General features: G+C 39.3%; 1 protein-coding gene across 1 annotated transcript in view; it reads right to left on the bottom strand.

Moving 5' to 3' along the window:
- Positions 1 to 16,382, bottom strand: part of LOC144636226 (polycystin-1-like protein 2) — a 144,606-nt gene that overhangs the window by 17,664 nt on the left and 110,560 nt on the right. The window lies entirely within an intron of this gene.

Below are 16,382 nucleotides of genomic sequence, written 5' to 3'. Positions count from 1 at the left end.
TTCCTGAGTTTTGATTGGTTAACAGGCAATAGTATATGAGCTAGTATACCATTGATCACAAACATGGTAGCCGATATCCGATATGCGTCAACGAAAACAGCCGGGAAGCTCAAATGTTGCAATTCTTTGGGCATTTTAAATAAAACAATTATTCCACTCAATAGTTTGGTAGATAGGCAACGCGGCGCTACAGAGCCCCATACCCATAGAAAATTAACAGACCCATGCTTTTGGATTTTCATGGTCATAATGGCTAGCGGCATGGTTCGCGGGCGCGTGCGCCCTAGCGACGACGTCGCCCCAACATGGTGGCCATACTCCAGAAGTAGAAATGGTTAACGTCAGCTTACATCTTTGATAGTAAACATCGATGTGATGGTCAATTGACAGCTGTCAAAACAAGGTATCCGCTGACCAGTATCACACGACCATATCGCGGGCTCACATATAGAAGTCATTAAGGTCAATTTTTTCTCGAGGTTTACCGCTGACCAAGAAATGGTTAACATTCGATCGCGGGCTCAAGTGCCATATTTTTTTTCTGTTAACGTTCAGTAAATTCGGTTTTACAAAAAGGGCAAAGTAAATAACCGGGGATCTCCGGTTTTAGTCTTGGCTAAATTTATTTCATACAATACCCCAAGATATATAAAGCACAGTCTAAAAGGTCGCACTGTACGAAGACCCCATGCGACACTAATTTGATACATGTTTATGTTTAGATCTGAGCAGGTGGCAGAGACGCTAAATGACTATTTTATTAACGTAGCAAATGATCTGGATATGCAGGGGCACACTACCATTAGTGCACAGTCGCATGCCTCGAACATTCCAGTCGACTGCGTGGACTCTTTCGGTTTCCGTTTGACAAATCGTCATGAAGTTAAAGCAGTGCTCGACAAAAGGCAAACGGCATCTTGCAGAACGAGCTTGAACAAACAAGACACAAGCTTTATAAACAGATAGAAGAGACGGACAGGCTTGACGAAATCTATGACGAGTTGGAACAATACTCGCACAAAAATTCCCTGGAAATTGTCGGAGTCCCAGAAAGCGCTTACACATCCACCGAAGAAGTCGTGATCCGCATAGGAGAAGCTGTCAACATCACCATCAACCCAGAAGAAATAGAAATATCTCACAAGCTGCGAAGAAAAAACAGCAGACCCATAATTGTACGATTCTTAAGCGACAAAGTGAAGTCCCGACTTTATAAAGTATACTATTCTGTACTGCAACAATTATCGCATCGCATTAAGTTTGGATTAAGATTGGGGATAAAATTCGACCCTCACCTAGAATCACCTATGCTTCACTGATCAAGGAACCATCAATGGGCTCTTTATCCCCCAATACTCAAATCCACACAAAGAGACCATTGATGGTCTCCTTTTGAGGCCAAGTTACATGTATACAACACACAACAATGCGCCTACATTGCCACAAATGCCATCATTGTCAACCCTTATCAATCCCAAATGTCAATGGGCTCTTTTACCCCAAAACTCATATCCAAACAAAGAGACCATTAATGGGCACCTACGGAGGCCAACTAATCCTGAAACACTCAGTCCCAAACCTTACTCCCAAACCTCAAACACAGGCCTCACTTTAGGAGTCTAAATTTTACAGTATAACGCCGTTATAAACCCTTGCGAACAATCAGTGGACATACAACCATCTCCCGTAAAACATGGCACAACATGACAGATTACAACCATTTATTCACTGGGAAATTGCTAAAGAATACATATTAACTCCATCCACATTGAGAGCAATTTAAGTAATTTAAAACTACGTTACAAGTTGGCTCTTAGAAGCCTTATGCCAGAAGACTCAAAAGTCTCCGAACTATGTCCAGCTGATCGGATGCCACCTATCAGCATCTTCCATCACTCTATGCTCCGTGTAAAAAACTTTGAAGGCTTTTCCGCTCGAACGATCACCCATGAGTCGTTCCCATCGCCATGCGAAGTTGTAGTTCCTCAACGAAGTGATTGTCACCCCCCATACTGGCTTTTGAAGGGTTTCCCCTCCAGTAAACAGACACGTTGAAGTAGAAAAGGAGGAGACTTAGCATGCATGGGTAAAGCTTCTTATTAAAACAGTAGCAACAATTATGTATCACGAGGGAAAACCCCAAGGCCAGCAGGAGGTGACAATTGTGACCCAGAATGACTAGGAGGGTTGGTTTAAGGTACCCCGTTTTCGCAATTGTCACTTACTGCAGTCCCCAGGGTGGAGAAAAGGTTGTAGAAAACAACAGTCAGAAATTAACCATCAGTATTGTAAGCATTTATTCTTTAACTAACACCGCTGAAAGAATATTTCAAACATTTGACCAGTTCCTCAAATGCTTGCCTTACTAGTCCGGAAGCGTAACACCCAGATCTCCCTTCCATTTACAACAGGTTGACATAATAACAAAGAGATCTATCGGCGACTGGAATCATATTGTGCAGTGGTTGTTAAAAACTTCGTTCTTGACACGTCGAGGTCATGCTTCTCGGCCATTGTCACAATGCAATATCCAAGTTCTTAATTTGATCTTTGTCTCTTAACGGATCGAGCCAAGTGGTGCTTGCGGAACTGTGCGAAAGAAGAACCATAGAACTTTCCGCGCTCAGAACTATAATAACAGTAAACACTCATCAGCAATCATCTTACGATCGCTTGCGGAAGAATCATGTCACCAAGAAAACAACAAGCATAACGGTGAACACTCATCAGTGATCATCTTACGGTCCCTTGCCGAAGGAATTACGTCACCAAGAGAACAATCAAATTCTGAGCTCCAAACAATCATAACATTAAACACTCATTAGTGATCATCTTACGGTCCCTTGCCGAAAGAATCATTTCACCATGAGAACAATCAAACTCTGAGCTCCAAACAATCATAACATTAAACACTCATTAGTGATCATCTTACGGTCCCTTGCCATAAGAATCATTTCACCATGAGAACAATCAAACTCTGAGCTCCAAACAATCATAACATTAAACACTCATTAGTGATCATCTTACAGTCCCTTGCCGAAAGAATCATTTCACCATGAGAACAATCAAATTCTGAGCTCCAAACAATCATATCAATAAACAATCATTAGTGATCATCTTACGGTCCCTTGCCGAAAGAATCATTTCACCATGAGAACAATCAAATTCTGAGCTCCAAACAATCATATCAATAAACAATCATTAGTGATCATCTTACGGTCCCTTGCCGAAAGAATCATTTCACCATGAGAACAATCAAATTCTGAGCTCCAAACAATCATATCAATAAACACTCATTAGTGATCATCTTACTGTCCCTTGCCGAAAGAATCATTTCACCATGAGAACAATCAAATTCTGAGCTTCAACAAACATAACAATAAACCCTCATTAGTGATCATCTTACGGTCCCTTGCCGAAAGAATCCGATTTCACCATGAAAACAATCAAATTCTGAGCTCCAAACAATCATATCAATAAACACTCGTTAGCGATCATCTCACGGTCCCTTGCCGAAAGAATCATTTCACCATGAGAACAATCAAATTCTGAGCTCCAAACAAACATATCAATAAACACTCATTAGTGATCATCTTACGGTCCCTTGCCATAAGAATCATTTCACCATGAGAACAATCAAATTCTGAGCTCCAAACAAACATATCAATAAACACTCATTAGTGATCATCTTACGGTCCCTTGCCATAAGAATCATTTCACCATGAGAACAATCAAATTCTGAGCTCCAAACAAACATATCAATAAACACTCATTAGTGATCATCTTACGGTCCCTTGCCATAAGAATCATTTCACCATGAGAACAATCAAATTCTGAGCTCCAAACAATCATATCAATAAACACTCATCAGTGATCATCTTACGGTCCCTTGCCATAAGAATCATTTCACCATGAGAACAATCAAATTCTGAGCTCCAAACAAACATATCAATAAACACTCATTAGTGATCATCTTACGGTCCCTTGCCACAAGAATCATTTCACCATGAGAACAATCAAATTCTGAGCTCCAAACAAACATATCAATAAACACTCATTAGTGATCATCTTACGGTCCCTTGCCATAAGAATCAGTTCACCAGAGAATAATCAAATTCTGAGCTCCAAACAAACATATCAATAAACACTCATTAGTGATCATCTTACGGTCCCTTGCCATAAGAATCATTTCACCATGAGAACAATCAAATTCTGAGCTCCAAACAAACATATCAATAAACACTCATTAGTGATCATCTTACGGTCCCTTGCCGAAAGAATCATTTCACCAAGAGAGCAATCAAATTCTGAGCTCCAAACAAAATATCATAAACACTCATTAGTGATCATCTTACGGTCCCTTGCCGAAAGAATCATTTCACCAAGAGAACAATCAAATTCTGAGCTCCAAACAATCGTAAAAATAAACACTCGTAGAATAACTTAACAGTGGAGCCCAACCACGTGGAAAAATTACAATAGTAAAGACACACCTTCTTTGGCACATGCAACACCTTCGGTCAAGCGCACTAGACGCCCCACAAACTAGTACTGATACGCACGGCCATGTGAAAATAACAAAAAGATTCGACTCCTTTAAAATAATGCCCAAAAACTAACATGAACGTACCAATATAAACGAAAAAACCGTCTAGCCGACCTAGCACAGTCAATTCTTTTACAATACCCTGAACAAAAATATTACCTTAAAGCATACAAGGTTGAGCTGTTGACGTCCCATGTGCTTAAAGAAGACCTGCCGGGACTTGTGGCATCTGAAATGCCCCACTAAGGCATTGCTAAAACCTTCTTCCTTGGAAATACGTATCCAGCACCAAAAGCGTTCCACTTTTCCCTTGGAGCCGATGTAATCTACATTTGAGGTCCTCGCGCGAACGTTCTCGTCGAGCAATTCCGTCCATAAAATTCAACACTGGAGGACGAAAGCTCACACGTTTACAATTTAACCGGGAAAAGCAATGGTATACACATTTGTAGTTACAATTAATCTAAGGAGCTCAAGTCTGCAGTCAAGACTGAAGATAGTGTTGAAGTTTCCGATGAAAACTCGACGAAAGACACAGGCATGCTCCCGGAGCCGATGCACTTGAGCAATGTCAATTTATTCATAATCTGTGCCACTTATATGCTATATCGATAATTTATGCAGTACGAATAGCGAGAACCAAGCTAAAGGGCTTAAAAGTGTCTGACATTTTCCCAAGCTACGCCAACGCTTCTCTTCAAGAACAACGTATATATATAAACGAGAATTTGACGGACTTCAGAAGAGAATTGTTTTGGAAAGCAAATAAGAAGAAAAAGGACAATATGATCATTAGCGCGTGGACAATCGATGGAAAACTTTTTGTGAAGACATCGCCAGACGGAGCGCCGATTAGAATTTACGGTGAGGAGGACTTAGAAGATCTATGAAATCAACAGACTATTGAACAAATGAAGGGATAACGGACTGGATTTGCTGAGAGAAGGAACTCTTAAAATAGGTTTGTTTTAAAAATTTTGTGTTCGTTAATTTTGTTTTTTTGATTAGCTTTTTTGTCGCTTATTGTTATTATTACTGTAGGAGAACGTAAACATAATATTTCACCAGAGAACTACACTTAAATGCATAAATCACACAAATGTTCGGTAATTTCGTTAAATGTTAGGGGTCTAAGAGATACTTCTAAAAGAAGGAGCATTTTTATGTACTTAAACGATCAGAAAGCCGATTTCTATTTTCTTCAGGAAACTTTTTCCAAACCAAGCGACGAAGCAATTTGGAGAAATGAATGGGGAGGTCAAATTTACTTTTCTCATGGCACCTGTCACAGTAAAGGTGTTTGTATTTTGATCAATCGAGCGGTAAAGGAAAAGGTGGCATGCACATCCAGTGACACCTCGGGCAGAATAATCCTAATTAACATTACATACAATGGCTTGAAATTATCATTTTGCAATATATACGCGCCAAACGACCACACACAACAACTAGGCTTTATTCAGGAACTGAATTGCCTCTTAATTGACAAAGCCGAAATTGCAACCCTAATAGTAGGGGGTGATTGGAATTGTACCTTGGAAAAGAAAGACAAAAAAGGTGGTGTCCCCTGGAGGCCCACAGCGTATAGGAATTTAGTCAAAATTACAATGGATAGTCTTGATCTTGTTGATATTCAAAGAACACGCCATCCGAAGCTCAACACATTCTCCTATGTGTCTAAGGCATTAGGTGTTAAATCAAGGATAGACTTTTTTCTAGTTGCTAAACATTTAACACAATTTGTTAAAAAAGTGGACATCCAAACATCAATAGCGCCTGATCACAATACAATATTTTTGTTATTATCGTGGCCAGATGAGCACCCTCGCGGACCGGGTTTTTGGAAATTCAATAACACTCTATTAAACGACGAGGAGTACACATCCAAAATTCGAGAATTATATCCTGAGCTTCGCAGAAAGTACTCTTATGTAAACGATCAACAGCTATTTTGGGAACTGATGAAAATGGAAATAAGAACCGCGACCATTTCCTTTGCTAAAGGAAAGGCACAAACAATTAAGAAACGCGAGACAGTGATCAAAGAACAACTAGATGATCTAGATAAAAAAATCTGCAATAGCCAAAATCTTGATAATATCGATTCTATCCTTAAACAATATGATGACCTCAAAAAGGAACTCCAACAACACTATGACAATAAAGGCAAAGCTGCAATTTTCAGGTCTAAATGTCGATGGGTCGAAGAAGGAGAGAAAGCTACAAAATACTTCTTTAACTTAGAGAAAAGAAATTACAATCGGAAAACCATAAATGAAATTAAATTAGAAAACGAGGTAACAACCACAGATGAAAAGCAAATCTTGTCGATGATTAAGAGGACATGTGCACAAATTTCACACAAAAATGAAAATTCTTGGCAAGAGTCCTTTAAATGGATTTCGCTCATTCTCTTACCATGGGTAGGCCTTAATATGAAATAAATCACAGTATACTTTGGCCCGGGTCGCACTTGGGACAAAATCGGGACAAGTTTATTTAGATAACCAAAAAAATTGTCAGATTCCTGTCATCAGTTGACCACGCCAAGTGCGACCTACTTGTCCCTACGCGGACAAAAACTTGTCCACGGAGACAAATCTTCAAAGAAGCCGTCGTCCTGCCTCAACGCAGGACTTTTTAAGAACAACAAACAAAAATTGTTTTTCTTGTGACAAAAGTGTCAATCAGTTCAGTGATCCTTAAAAAATTGTTCGCTTCACATTTTACTGTCTAGTCTGATGAATACGAATTCAAGCTGTTTTCGACCGAATATTTCCGTTATTTGGGAAAAGATCCCTCGCCAAGATAATTCAAATGAAAGGAAAGATCGGTATAGGCTAGGGCAACTGTTCTGTAGCCGCAGTCCGAATCATGATGCACAGCAATTTGCTCATCAAATTTTCCGCTTTATACGGCGGCACGCTTTCTTTATATATGAGCTTCGACATCGTTACGAACGCTCACATTACGAAGGTAGAAACAAAAATTTGCGTTGATTTGATTCGATGCGACCGGTTTGTCTCTCCCTTTTGAATGTTATTTTTGCTGCGAAATTAACACAGTATCAAGTGACGGGTAATTTTGTGTGTCCAAGTGCGACCCTAAATACAACAATTCAAATTGTCTCGGACAAGTTCCGAGACAAACATTGTCCTCAACATCTTGCAACATTTAAAATGTTTGTCTCAAGTGCGACCCGGGCCTTTGTTTGGCTAAATATCGATTTGTTTTCGAGAAAATCGATAATCCTAAAATCCAGCAAAATTGACGCTTTCGGAGCTCAAAATTTATGCCAAGTTTGTTAACTTCGCGTCGAAAAATAAAGCACTCTGGGAGAAAAATACCTATTAAATATCGAAGAATAACATCAAATTAGTACGTCGAAAGCAATTTCTGCCCTTGAAGTCCTTTTATTTACAAAATATAATTAAATTTGTTCGACACACTTTTGATTTAATTCAAAATAGGTCAAACTTATCGCTTTATTTAAGTATGAGCGAAGCGAAATAAATGGCCGAAAATTTGATATTAGACAGATAAATGATTGTTCTTTTTGATACTAAAAGGATTTCCTTGGGAAATGATTTAGTGCGATGCTTTTAGATCTCAAAGTTGCTTAAAATTCGTTAATTTAACCGACCGTGACATTGTTGGTCTTATCAACTTTATGTAAACATTCCACGCAAAGGTTAATTTTCCCCATGTGAACTTCATCTGAGTAAAATAAAAACATAGACTTGCTTACCGTGGTGTTCGCTGATACATTGTAAATCCTGTTTTCCTCATTTACGACAAAACCGAAGCCCTCGGCGAAGCTGGTTATCTAATTTTCTTGACGCTTGTAACTGATTTCCACGTCTTGAGGTGACACTTCTTTTCCATGCATTCTTGAAAATAGTCCAGTCTTAACTGATCAGTGTAAACAGGAATACGAAGTACTTTGCTTTAAATCAACTTAAAGCTTAGCAGCAGTGGTAGATAAATCGATACGGCCGGCGAATTTTCGTTTCGAAAACCGCCATTTGAGATTTGTCGGCCTTTTGTCCTGCGGTATGCAGATAATTAATTCACGCTTGAGTAACTTCCGGCACATGAAATCGACAACCACCGTGACCAGAAAGCACCCTGCTTTTGGTATATTGGTTGAGGCACTATTTTTATTATTTTAATATAAACTCTGAATGAAAAACTTTTGGGCTGAACTTGTAATTAAGTTTCACTTCAGTTAGCCACGTTCGAGAGAGTTGTTAAATGGTTGCATGAAAGCGCTTTTAACTTCCGGGTCGAAAGTTCTTCTGTTACGTTGTTTCGCTTTGTTTCATATTTTTTATCCAGTTCTTTCCCTTGTTCAAATTCTTGATTAGGCTTAGGCAAAACAGTTGTAGAGTCAACTCTCTCTTATTGAACACCTCTATAAGATGGACACCTGGTGTTGGTCCTTTCCTTGCCGTTTTTTCAGTCATTTTTATACTGTAACCAGCTAGGCTACGTTTACACGGGACTCAACCGGACCAGATCGGCTTCTGTTTACACGGAACCGTTTGGAACCGATCCATGTGTTTACACGGAACCGTTCTGGAACCGGCCCGGAACGGTTCCATAACTGGACCTGCAAAATAGCAGGTCCAGTTTTGGATCCGTCCCGGACCGGTTCCAGAACGGTCCCGGGTATACTGAAGGCCAATCCGGTCCGAAAATCAGACCGGATCCGTTCCGGACAGCAGTAGTGGTAGATAAATCGATTCGGCCGGCGAATCTTCTTTTCGAAAACCGCTATTTGAGATTTGTCGGCCCTTTGTCCTGCGGTATGCAGACAATGTATTCCACACTTGCGTAACTTCCGGCACATGAAATCGACAACCGCCGTGACCAGATAGTACCCTGCGTTTTGGTAGAGTATTGGTTGAGGCACCGTATTATTGCTATATTAATATAAGCTCTAAATGAAAAACTTTTGGGCTGAACATGTAATTAAGGCTACGTTTACACGGGACCGGTCCGGAACCGTTCCGAACCGAACCGGACCTGTTTACATGGAACCGTTTGGAACCGATGCAGGTGTTTACTCGCGCGTACGGGACCGTTCTGGAACCGGTCTGGAACGGATCCATAACTGGACCTGCAAAATAGCAGGCCCAGTTTTGGATCCGTTCTGGACCGGTTCCAGAATGGTCCCGTGCAAACAGAAGGCCTAGCCGGTCCGAAAATCGTTGCTAAATGGTTGCATGACAGCGCTTTTTACTCCCGGATCTAAAGTACTTCTGTTGCGTTGCTTCGCTTTATTTTATATTTTTTTGTTCTTACCTTTGCCCAAGTTCTTGATTAGAGGCGCGTTTACACGACAGAAAAATTTAGGTACGGACTCGTCAGAAAATTGGTCCGTACCCGTCAAAATTTGGTCCGCACCTTATCTCTTTTGTAGGGAAACAGTCAAATTAAAACGGGGCCATAGGCGCCTATGGCCCCGTTTTGATTTAACTGTTTCTCTACAAAAATGATTAGGTGCGGACCAAATTATGACGGGAACGGACCAACTTTTTGACGAGTCCGTACCTAAGTTTTGTTATCGTTGGATCCGTCTTCCGTGAATGTTAAAAATATGTATATGACCATATATATTCTGTTGGGGTCTGGCGTAAAAAGGGAAGGTGCCCCCCGCCAGAGCTTGCGGGGAGGGACTGAACGCCTCGCCGTCAGGGGACCCAAATGTATTAAAAATATCATATCATTATATAAATATTATGTTTTTAAACCTGTTTTCCGGTGTGTTTTTGAGTTAATTTAGAAGCTATTAGGGGAAAGACGGTCCCGATCCGCAGTCTGTTCCTTCGCAAATACGACGGTTGTAATTATAATACGACTCAAGTTTCCAAACAACAAGTGCTATAAAGTAATAACTTTATAATCACCTTAATTCTCAATTCCCTAGGCGAACTTCATTAGGAGGGAGTTGTGGAAGCTGGGGTATTCCCCAAAAACGCCGTCCAATGGGTCGTAATTTTGGGTTCCCGATCTAGAACGGGATTTTTAATAATAGACGATATCTAGAACGAGGTATGGTATTTTGAACACACAAAAGTTTCAAAATATCGGCAGCCAAAACGGGGTGACTTGTTTCTAGAACGCGGTATCTTTTAACTGATACCAGAGGCTCTTCCAATTATGCTGGTAAAAAGGGAATTTTATGCTTCTAGCAATGCTTGTTTTTTGTCCGAAATAATGTTTAACTGTAATTATGCTCATTTTTTTTTTAAATAATGCTACTTTGGTATAAATGCCTTGTTGTATTTTGCAGAAATAAATACAAAAAATGGCATCACGTCAGAAGTCCATAACAAACTTCTGATTACGTGTACTTTTCTTCACCTAGCTTTAATCGAATGAAGTGAAAAACACCCTTTCCTTTATTTTTACACCAATATACACCTTGGTGTAAACAGTCATAAATGTTCGGCGTTTTATTATAAATTGTTTACCGTGACTGGTATTACAACTGCATATACATGATATATGGTCCCTTTTTCCCCACCCCTTCCCCACCTTTCCTTTCCGCTTTCATTTCGCCCAATCCTCCACAGGAGAAAGTAGGAGAGCCTGTTTACAGGCTAGACTACACAGAATATATATTTTTAACATTCACGGGAGACGGATCCAACGACGCCATCTAAGGTTTTGTGTACAGCCAACTCTCTCTGAAACGGGTACCTTTCGGGACCGGCTCCAACTCAGTTCGTCTAAAAGAAGTCCGTCTTATAGGGATTTTAACGTCGTTTCAAATTTTCCACTGAAGAAGGGGCAGTAACCCCGAAACGTATGGAAACAGTTATCTATCATCTGGCCCATTTTACATTTACATCTCAAATTATCGTTTACATACACTAGTTATATGCCCTACACAGTCGCACGAGATTTCTGTTAGATATTTCTATGTTACCGTCTCAAAGCCGGTGAATTAGTTACAGTATAACAATGACTGAAAAAACGGCAAGGACAGGACCAACACCAGGTGTCCGTCTTATTGAGGTCTTCATTAAGCGAGAGTTGACTCTACAACTGTTTTGCCTAAGCCTAATCAAGAATTTGAACAAGGGAAAGAACTGGATAAAAAATATGAAACAAAGCGAAACAACGCAACAGAAGAACTTTCGACCCGGAAGTTAAAAGCGCTTTCATGCAACCATTTAACAACTCTCTCGAACGTGGCTAACTGAAGTGAAACTTAATTACAAGCTCAGCCCAAAAGTTTTTCATTCAGAGTTTATATTAAAATAATAAAAATAGTGCCTCAACCAATATACCAAAAGCAGGGTGCTTTCTGGTCACGGTGGTTGTCGATTTCATGTGCCGGAAGTTACTCAAGTGTGAATTAATTATCTGCATACCGAAGGACAAAAGGCCGACAAATCTCAAATGGCGGTTTTCGAAACGAAAATTCGCCGGCCGTATCGATTTATCTACCACTGCTGCTAAGCTTTAAGTTGATTTAAAGCAAAGTACTTCGTATTCCTGTTTACACTGATCAGTTAAGACTGGACTATTTTCAAGAATGCATGGAAAAGAAGTGTCACCTCAAGACGTGGAAATCAGTTACAAGCGTCAAGAAAATTAGATAACCAGCTTCGCCGAGGGCTTCGGTTTTGTCGTAAATGAGGAAAACAGGATTTACAATGTATCAGCGAACACCACGGTAAGCAAGTCTATGTTTTTATTTTACTCAGATGAAGTTCACATGGGGAAAATTAACCTTTGCGTGGAATGTTTACATAAAGTTGATAAGACCAACAATGTCACGGTCGGTTAAATTAACGAATTTTTAGCAACTTTGAGATCTAAAAGCATCGCACTAAATCATTTCCCAAGGAAATCCTTTTAGTATCGAAAAGAACAATCATTTATCTGTCTAATATCAAATTTTCGGCCATTTATTTCGCTTCGCTCATACTTAAATAAAGCGATAAGTTTGACCTATTTTGAATTAAATCAAAAGTGTGTCGAACAAATTTAATTATATTTTGTAAATAAAAGGACTTCAAGGGCAGAAATTGCTTTCGACGTACTAATTTGATGTTATTCTTCGATATTTAATAGGTATTTTTCTCCCAGAGTGCTTTATTTTTCGACGCGAAGCTAACAAACTCGGCATAAATTTTGAGCTCCGAAAGCGTCAATTTTGCTGGATTTTAGGATTATCGATTTTCTCAAAAACAAATCGATATTTAGCCAAACAAAGTACACTGTGATTTATTTCATATTAAGGCCTACCCGTGGTAAGAGAATGAGCGAAATCCATTTAAGGACTCTTACCGCCAAATGTTTGACCGTAAGTAACATGTGCACTTAAAATGTATTATAATGACCTGAATAGTTCCAAAACAACTGAGACACAGGATAACTTCGAAACATTTACAGAAAACTTGGAGATCCCTAAACTTGAGGACAAGGAAAGGGATGAACTAGACGGCCCCTTGACATATGAAGAATGCAAAAAATCACTGGAAGCGTTTCAAAACGGTAAATCACCAGGAGTAGACGGCTTAACCGTTGAATTCTATAAACACTTTTTTGATTTGATAGGATTAGATCTTTTAGGTAGCCTAAACAGAGCATACGAGTTTGGGAGGTTATCAATATCCCAGCGTCGGGGTATAATTACTCTTTTACCTAAAGAAGATGCAGAATTACTGCTCCTACAAAATTGGCGACCCATTACTCTACTCAACGTAGACTACAAAATTGCATCAAAAGCCATAGCAATGAGAATCGAGCCAATGTTGCCAAAACTTGTGCATCCGGACCAAACCGGCTTCGTAAAAGGAAGGTATATCGGGGAAAATGTAAGGCTAATATTCGATATAATGGAACAAACAAGAGTAAATAACATCCCAGGTATACTCATATCAGTTGATTTCAAAAAAGCCTTCGACTCACTGGAATGGTCATGTATTCAGAGCACTCTCCAAAAATTCAACTTTGGGGATAGCGTAAGAAAATGGATCAAAATCTTCTACACAGATATTGAAAGTGCAGCCTTGAACAACGGCTTCGCTACGGATTGGTTTAAGCCTTCTAGAGGAGTAAGGCAAGGATGTCCACTCTCGCCTTTTTTGTTTATCTTAACTGCAGAAGTTTTATCAAATAAAATAAGACAAAACCCGACCGTCAAGGGAATTCGTCTATTTAGCTCTGAGGTCAAACTAAGTCAGTTTGCAGATGACACGAACTTATTCTGTGGTGATCTGACATCGGTCGAACAAGCTCTAGACACAGTGAATGTCTTTGGTAAATTCTCCGGATTAATGCTCAACGTAGAGAAAACAAAAGCCATCTGGCTAGGAAAATGGTCAAAAAATAAAACCAAACTGTTAGGGATGAAATGGGTAAATAGTCCAACAAAATTCCTAGGAACTTCAACCTGAAAGTGCAAAAATTACAAACGAATCTAGATATGTGGAATTCGAGAGGGTTAACGCTATATGGAAAAGTGCTAATAATTAAATCTTTGGGGCTATCTAACCTAATATATTCAATTTCGAACGCAAACGTTCCCAAGGAGATAGTTTCAACGGTGAAAGATAAAATGTTTCGTTTCCTTTGGAAAAATAAAAAGGACAAAATAAAGCGGACGAGTCTTTATCAGGACTATAGTAATGGGGGGTTACGAATGGTTGATATAGAACTTGCAATAAGATCATTACGATTAGCATGGATTCAAAGACTTCTTTTTGGAAACAAAGGCAACTGGAAAATAGTTCCGGACCACTTCTTTAAAAAACATGGTGACCTCAACTTCCTACTCCGATGTAACTACGATACCAAATACCTTGGGCATTTTCCAGAATTTTAAAGAGACATACTTATTGCCTTTGACGAAATTAAAACTTTGTACAACCGTGATCAAGGAAACGACATTATCCTTTTCAACAATAAGGATATTTTAATTGATGGAAAGCCTATATTTATTAGGGAATGGTTTAATAAAGGCATCCATACGATCAAAGAGCTCTTGAATGAGGAAGGTCAATACCTAACCTTCCACGATTTTCAGATAAAATATCATTGCAAAACGAATTTTCTCCAGTTTTACCAAATCTTGAGCGCAATTCCTGGCTCTTTGAAAGATTAAGCGCGAACTTTAGGACAAAACCCGATGCTTAACTACAGCGAAAATTCTACATCGTTTCTGCTAAATCAAAACACCCAAATTAATCTGGAAAAGTTTAAAGCAAGAGACTATTACCACCTACTTCTTGCCAAGAAACATCAATCACCCCCTACTGGCCCTAAAAGATGGAGCACCGATCTATCAATGGATACAGAAGACTGGAAAGAAATTTTTAGCGAAAACCCAAAGCTATGCAAGGAAAATAAGTTAAAAGAATTTCAGTTCAAATTCATCCATAGGATTGTCGTCACGAAGAAAGAACTCTTCAGATATGGAATCCACGCTGACAGTGATTGTACATATTGCAGTGAACCAGATTCTATAGATCATACTTTCATTAATTGCACATTTACTCGAACCTTCTCTCGTAATGTCATTGATTGGTTTAATGTTCAAAATGGCTCTAGTTTCCAACCGGATACGAAGGAAATGCTTTTTTCATCCTGTAAATACCCAAACAACCCGGTGCTAGAGAGAAAAGTCAATTACACCCTCCTCTTCATGAAATACTATATATATGCAAGAAAGCTAAATAACAGTTTACTTTGTCTGACTGATTTTAGCAACAAACTCAATCTTAAATACAAAGTGGAAAATCTGACACATTGACACCTAATCTTTAACTATTAAACTCCTCTTTTATTTTGTAAAGTAGTATCGTTTTCCCCTTTTCTTTTCTTTTTTTTTTTCGATCCTATAGACTTAATGTAAGTAGTGTTAGTTTCTTCTCCTGCTCAGCCTCAATAAATTATAATTTCATTTTAGTAATGTAAGTAACTGTCCCGTAAGTAATGTAAGTAATCAATTTGTAAGTAGTCTTTTTTTCCTGTAAGTAATGTAAGTAACTGTTCCGTAAGTAGTGCAAGTAATCGATTAGTAAGTAGTCTTTCTTTTTTCTGTAAAGTAATGTATGTAACTGTACCGTGAGTAGAGGTAATGTAAGCAATCAATTTGTAAATAAGCGTTTTCTTTTTTTGTGTGTGTGTGTGTTGCAATTAATAAAAAAAACAACAAAAAAACAAACAAACAAACAAACAAACAAACAAACAAAGCCACAGGGCATGACAAGATTCCACCTCGGGCAGTCAAAGCATCAGCCCCTTCCATATCAGAGCCTCTAAGTGATCTTGTCAATTCCATCATTTTAAGATCGAGGTCCCAGACACTTGGAAGCGCGGAGAGCCTAACTGTATGCAAGATCCTGAACGGATCTTGCATACACAAATAACTGAGCGTTTTGAATCAATTTTCCATGACTTCATGTTTGCTTATCGCAAGTTCCATGGTTGTCCTGCGGCGTTGCTGACCCTCACAGAGCGGTGGAAGGAACAATTAGATAAACGCGAGGTAATTGGAGTAGCGGCAATCGATCTCAGTAAGGCGTTTGATTGCCTGCCCCACGACTTGATTCTGGATAAATTAAAGTTCTGTGGAATGGATGATACATCATTGGAGCTTTTGCGCAGTTATTTATCATCACGCTTTCAGAGGGTAAAATTGAGCGGTACTTACTCAGCATGGAAAGAGGTTTCTAGAGGCGTGCCACAAGGATCCAATTCTTGGGCCATTGCTGTTCAACATATTTATGAACGATATGATATATGCGATAAGGGAGGGTAGGCTGTTAAGTTATGCCGATGACACAAAGATCTACCATTCCCATGCTAGCCC

This window comes from Oculina patagonica, chromosome 13, assembly GCF_052425735.1.
Source record: "Oculina patagonica isolate OP01 chromosome 13, crgOcupat, whole genome shotgun sequence".
NCBI classification, from domain to species: Eukaryota; Metazoa; Cnidaria; class Anthozoa; order Scleractinia; family Oculinidae; genus Oculina; species Oculina patagonica.
This window is presented reverse-complemented; position numbering and strand designations above follow the sequence as displayed.